The sequence below is a fragment of the Poecilia mexicana genome, unplaced genomic scaffold (genome assembly GCF_051168715.1).
Source record: "Poecilia mexicana isolate PSO_F unplaced genomic scaffold, ASM5116871v1 scaffold_8, whole genome shotgun sequence".
Lineage (NCBI taxonomy): Eukaryota > Metazoa > Chordata > Actinopteri > Cyprinodontiformes > Poeciliidae > Poecilia > Poecilia mexicana.
The window spans coordinates 11,103,433-11,109,935 of NW_028263377.1; positions in this window are offsets into that span (position 1 = coordinate 11,103,433).

Here is a 6,503-nt window from a genome sequence, read left to right on the forward strand (position 1 = left end):
AAGAAACTTTACGCTTGTCTTGAGGAGAAGATTGTTGTAATCATTGGAGTTCACTGAATTATCTTGCATACCTCACAAAGTTTCAAAGTTGTCTTAAGGACATCTTAGGCAGTGGCCTATCACCAGATTTTAAACATACTGCTAAATCCACATACTGCTTGAATTTTATATTGACACACGATTAGAGCCTTGGGAAAGTATTCATACCCTCTGAACTCTCCCACATGTCGTTGACATCAAAACCACCAAATTCAGCAGATTTTATGTGACACACCAACACAAAGTATCCCATAATCACAAATTGGATGGAAAACATGCATTTTTATTTAGCAAGTGAATACTCTTCAGAGCCCCTTTTTACTGCAGTTTCACCTTCTGGTCTTTCAGGGTATGTCTCTGCCAGCTGTGGACATTTAGCGGGTGTCGTTGTCTTGCAGGAAGCTAAACATCCACATGGTCTAGAGTTTATTGGGGTTTTTTTTTTGCAGCCTCTAACTTATTTTCTTCCAAGACTGTCCAGTGTGTACCTCCAGCCATCTTCCCATCAACTTTGACCAGCTTCCTTCTGGAGAAAGAAGCTGACTCACAACATGCTAATGTCACCCCCACGTTTAATGTAGGATGATTCCTTCGCGGTGTTGACCTATAGTACGTAGCATGTTGGACGTAGGCCAAAAAGCTGAAAGTTTGATCTCAAAACACCTTCTTCGACGTGTGTGCCGTGTCCACTAAGTGGCTCGCAATAGACTCTAAGTTGTGGATCTTTCCTTGAGTGTGTGACAAAGTGGTTCAGTTTATGTTCACCACTTGTCCCTTATATTTTCTCATTCACTTATTTTTATAGCTGGTTAGAATAATTAATGTAAACATTGCAATTTTGCTTTACTTACTATCCCGGGTTTGTTTGTGTTAGCATTATGTTGCAGGATCTATCTATGTTTAGGTTGGTTATTATTTCTGGATTGTGGGTTGAATTTGTTTCAAGGTGTATTTATTTTTTCTTTGAACTCACCATCATTTGTCCTTGTAGATCTGCAGGAGTGTGGGAGGGGCCGACCCAGTACTTCCTGATTAAGTGGCTGGATGATGTCAGTGATTACCTTATTGGGTTCTACCAATTAGAGGGTTTTTCTTTTGTGTATTGCTTTGTTTGTTTTTCTTTAAAAATAATCTTTTGAGTTATTTTGGATTATGTAATTTATTTTGCAGATAATTTCATTATGTAGGAGTTTATAAATTGATTTGTAGTTTTGGTGTTTCTTTATTTAGATTTTGTTTGTTTGACCTGTTCCTTGGTGGCTGTGTCCAATCAAGCACAGGTGTGGTGCCGAGTTTGTATAAAAACAGTGAGTTTTTGAATGCTGGGGGAGAAGTCTGAGAAATGACTGAAAAAAAAATATCACTGGAAGAAACTGAAGCAAGTGGCTGGTCCTGATCTTCTGCTCACCTCTGATCCTTGAGCCTAACCTACTTTACAGAGTGCTACATAAATAAATAAATATGAAATACCTTGAGGTTGTTCTCTGTGTGAAATAGTGCAGGTTTGTGGTTAGCAGAGGACATTTCAGTGTGACGCCATGTGGATATTTTCCCAAAATTAAAAACCTAAAATACATGCCTGCCTATCAGGTCAACAAGACCTGATCGTTGAGTGAATGCATTAAAGATGAAGAACAAATAAAACGGGTGAACGTCCTGCCAGTTTTATGTAATTTGGAAGCAGATCTTCTTTCAGCCACTAGAGGTCAGGAGAGCTCTCTTTTCCAATTACCCTGGGGTTTTATTTTATTGTGAAGGATCTTTACGAGGTCTGTCCCACAAAAGGCCCACAGCAATGAATGTTCTTCATAATGTGATTAGCACTGCTGGCCTCTGATTTAGAAGGACATTAAAGCGTATTAACATTAACCACCACAGCAAGCTTACTTTGACGTAATCACCCAGTTAGGGACATTTTTTTTTGCCCCCCTTAGGTCAAATGTAACAACCAGAGTAATTTATTTATATTTTTTTGTCATCCAGAGGTACAGTGTATTACTAATAGATTTACTGGCACTGGGTGAGCAGAATAAAACACAACCGAGAGCTACAATCCATCATCAGGACAATCAAATAAAAATGGTTCTGTTGCCAGTGACAAGTGTGTCTTCATTTCCCCCGCTCTTTTTTTAAATTATTTTTATTTTTTTTACAAAATGCAAGAAAATAGATCAGCCCCTTGAATGAAGATAAACTGACAGTGTTCACTTGCTGTCAAATTGTCCACATACCTCTCTCACACATTATATAACTGAGCAGTGCTTGTCACACACACACACACACACACACAAGGCACGGCAAAGCTAAATCTGTTACAAAGGCAGCGATGAATGTGAGTCATGAAAAATTAGCATTTTTTTTTCCTCTCTTTTTTTTGCAGAACATAGGAGCTCCACAGAAATGTATGTGACGTTTTCACAGGAACGAAACCGACGCGATGAAGGAAAGTTCAAAGGCCGACAGGATTCCGCTTTTTGGTCTGCAGAGGTGCGCAGTGATTTTCCAGGTGGAGCAGGAGAGAAAAGGAGAAGACAGAGTGTGAAACAGGATAATGTATAACACCCACCCGTACTATGGGGATATTAGAGTTATCTTTTTCATATGCAAATAGGATCAAGCTCATGAGGGCTTTGAATTTCAACTAAGAAATGGCAAGAAGAGAAATAAGAGACTAGCAACTTCTGGATTAAATTATGTTTTTAACACATTTTCCACACATATCGCCGGCCTAATGCGCTCAGTTTATTGTTTTGGCTTAAACCAGGGGTGTCCAAAGTGTTGTGTGATCCGAGGGCCAATTGAGGCCCCTAGTCTGATTGTGTGTGGCCCCAGACATCAGTTCAAGAAGGATGCAAATTTGCCCCTCACCCAGTACAGGGCTTTGATATAGACAGATACTTTCTATCTTTAAAATTATCATAAAACAAGTAAAATCTTACAATAGAAAATGATGGCTATAACACAAAGGATTCACTTTTTGCATTCTCTTGAAGAACCAGAGGCTTTTACTCAAAAGCAAACTTTGCTTAACTCTAGTCTGCTTTTCATTACTTTAATAAAGTTGGCTAAACTTTATTTTCAAAGAAAAAGTGACCTAAATCCAGACTTTATTCATCAGAATTGATTAAATTGTGTTTTTTTTTCCAATTGATACCTAGAAAACGAGCAATATTATTCTTAATAAGGCAAATCTACAGAAAACTTTTAAAATTTTAGATATAGAATAATTTATATCTTTTTTCCCAGCAAGAAATCTTAGTTCTTTATTTGTTTAATTTAAATATTGTATGTGTAGTTTATTGTTGAGTGGGTAAAACTCCATGGGCCCACATGACAAAAAAGGTTAGACACCCCTTGCTTAAACCTTTTTTTCTGTTTTTTTTTGTAAATACTTGTTGAATGAAGTAAATGAAAAAACAAAAAAACAAAATGAACAGTCAAAAAGATAGGGACAGAAGCAACAGAACAAATCTGAGTTTTTAACAGCAAGAAACAATCGTTTGACAAAGAGCTGTGGTGTGTTAGTAATTTTAGACTAGCTTTTTTTAAAAAGTCAACAGACTACATAAGCAACAAAACCTCTGAGTTAACTTAAAAATAATATTTTGTAACATCTTGCTTGACTGGAAACTCTTATTTTCATGTCAAAACACCTTCAAAACCTTTTTTTTTACGTTTTTAAAAACAGAAAACTAATGAGTTTTGTGCAACTCCCCAAAGCTATTATGGTGATTACGACAATTTAATTTCAGAAATGTAACGGTTATAGCATATAACCGTTCATGCTTTGGAGTAAAGAGTTTCTACATAACCTTTCATATCACAACTTTTTGCAGTGACCAAACACCAAAATGAGTCAAATTTAAGAGCTAAGAATAGAAGTGAGTTGAAATCCCCTCCAAATTTTGCAGAGTTTCATGCCTTTCAGCGGCCCTCGCTGTTGTGGGTTTTCTTTCTGCGCTGGAGCATTTGTGACAAACCACAGAAATGGCAAAAATAGAAAACAATGTTATTGGAACAATACAAGGCGAGAACAAGAGCTTAAGAGATACTTTAGAAAAAGTTTGTTGTTGTTGTTTTTAGTAAATTTAGACAGTTGGAACTAACAGATTAAAAACGTTGCTTTAGTCTAACCTTGGCCCTTTTTTTCTTTGCAGGGAAGTTGAGAGACTTTAACCCACCTGCCTTTTTTCCGCTGTGGCCCACTTGCTTCCTGTGACACACACACACACACACACACACACGCGCGCACACACAGACCTAGTGGTTTTTATGCTTTTTGCATCATAGCCCCTGATGGGATGACATGCTACTCTCTCTAGCAGAGAAGCTTGTGTGGTGGGTAATAAACACTAAGCTGGAAGACCAAAAAAAAAAAAATGTAAAGAAGGAAACTGAATTCTTTCCATTGCAATGAAAACTAAAGGGTTACTGTACAGAAATGTATTTTCTTTCTGCTGTTGCATGCTTTTCTCAGAGAACAAGCAGTAAACTTGACAGACGTTTTATCTTATTTTATTGGATTGTTGAAGCGGCCCCTCAACTCTAAACCTTAAGCCTCAACGCTAGAAAACGTGTCGACGTATACAAATTGACTGACTGATAATAAAGGCCTTTGGCAATGTGTTACCCTCTGGCTAAGGACACAGGAAGTGATATAACTTCATCAGCTGAGCCTTAATAAAAGTGAAAGAACAGCCTCGTTGTGGCCGAGACAAAGAAGGAACCACCTACAGACTAACACTCCAGAAACAACCAACCTAAAAAAAAAAATATAATAATCACAATCTCCCACTCAGTTGTTGACAAGCGAGTCTGAAAAGCTCCACAGATAACCCACATTGACAGTGCCTCGTAAACTAAACGCTTAAACTTTTTCACACTTTGTCAACCACAAACTTCACTGTCTCTTATTGAGATTTTGCTTGGGGGTTTACCAGGCGAGGCAACAACTACTCCATGGAACAGACGGAGATGCAATGGAACAGTTCAGATCAACGCATGTTAATATGTTAGAATGGTCTAGTCAAAGCTCAGACCTAAGTACACATCAAAAATATGTGGCATGACTTGTTTATCAATGTGTGTCACACTCTTTTGAACGAGTGGTTTTGTAAACAAGAAAGGGCAGAAATATCAGCCTCCGCATAGCAGGTGGAATTTTGATGTTTTTGTGCTGGACTGTAACCTATAATCCAAATCACAATACACTGATTTTTTTTTTTTTTTTTTTTTTTGGGGGGGGGGGGGGGCTGTAACATAAAATGTAAGAAAGTGTTTAGCTTTGAATTTCAAAAGCTAAAATAAACCTCGCGCTAAAATTACAACCAATCACAGAAGTGAGGGTAAAGGGGAAGGGGCAACTCAGCAACTTTTTTAGCTGAAAGCAGGTTCCACTTCCTCTTTCCTTCTTCAGTCCCTACGTCCAGCTCTCTTTACTTCCTCCTGCAATCCTTCTAATAGCTGAGTCAAACAGCCACCTGACAGGGGATTTCCTAGACAGATCAGGATGCAGATGCCACGGCGACAGCTTTCCTCCTTTTCCGCTTTGCCTACTTCTGCTCCCCAAGTGTTTTGGTTAAAAAAAAAAAAAGAAGGAAAAAAAAAATCTCTAAAGATTCCAGATTCCTCTTTACGTGGATCTCAACCTCGGAACGTAAAACTTGCTGGATGCTGAAAAAGCGTGTGCAATCTCAGTCTCCTGAGCTGAACGTGGAATTAAGTCTCAGAGAAAATGAATTCTTATCACGACTCTAAAGAATTCAAAGAGTTTTATTCCGTTCCAGTCTGTAAAACCTGATTTATGATCCTCTTTAGATATGAAAAGTCAGTCCCACTGAGCATTGTAGAGGTTTCCCCTAAACAACCCTTGACTTTTTGTGCAGATAGCGCTGCAGCACTGGACACATTTGCTCTTTTGGACCTTAATCTGTAAATGTATCTGGTTCTACTTCCTGTGCAATACGACCAGCCATTAGAGAGCTGGTTAATTTCTGTTACTCATAGCAACTCAATAGTGGTGTGAAGAGGCAAAAGGGTCAGGAGGAAATGACTTTATCGGAGACCTGCTAGTGAAAAGACATCGATGGAACATGTTTTGACTGTTGACTTAGTTTGCATTAAAGCTGCCGACGTACAAAACGCAGCCATTTGTGGCCCTTGAAACCATTTTTGGAGGCTCCTGATAGTAGCTTTTTCCTTTGCTGTGCTTTGCAGCAGAGGCTACTGGTGGAGATGGTCATTTTTATTTTGGGGGTGAGATTCTCTAAAAAATGAAAATCTTGATAGAGGACAGGATCTTATGTACAACATAAATATACTTGTACATATTTGATGTTTTAAGTCTCAAAAAAATGACTTTTTTTTTTTTAAAAAGGGGTGAGCATTTTCTTGAGAGTCGCTGCATCTGAGACAGATGCTCTTCTGCAAAAAACTCATTTATTTATCGGCTCTTTGTAAAGTCA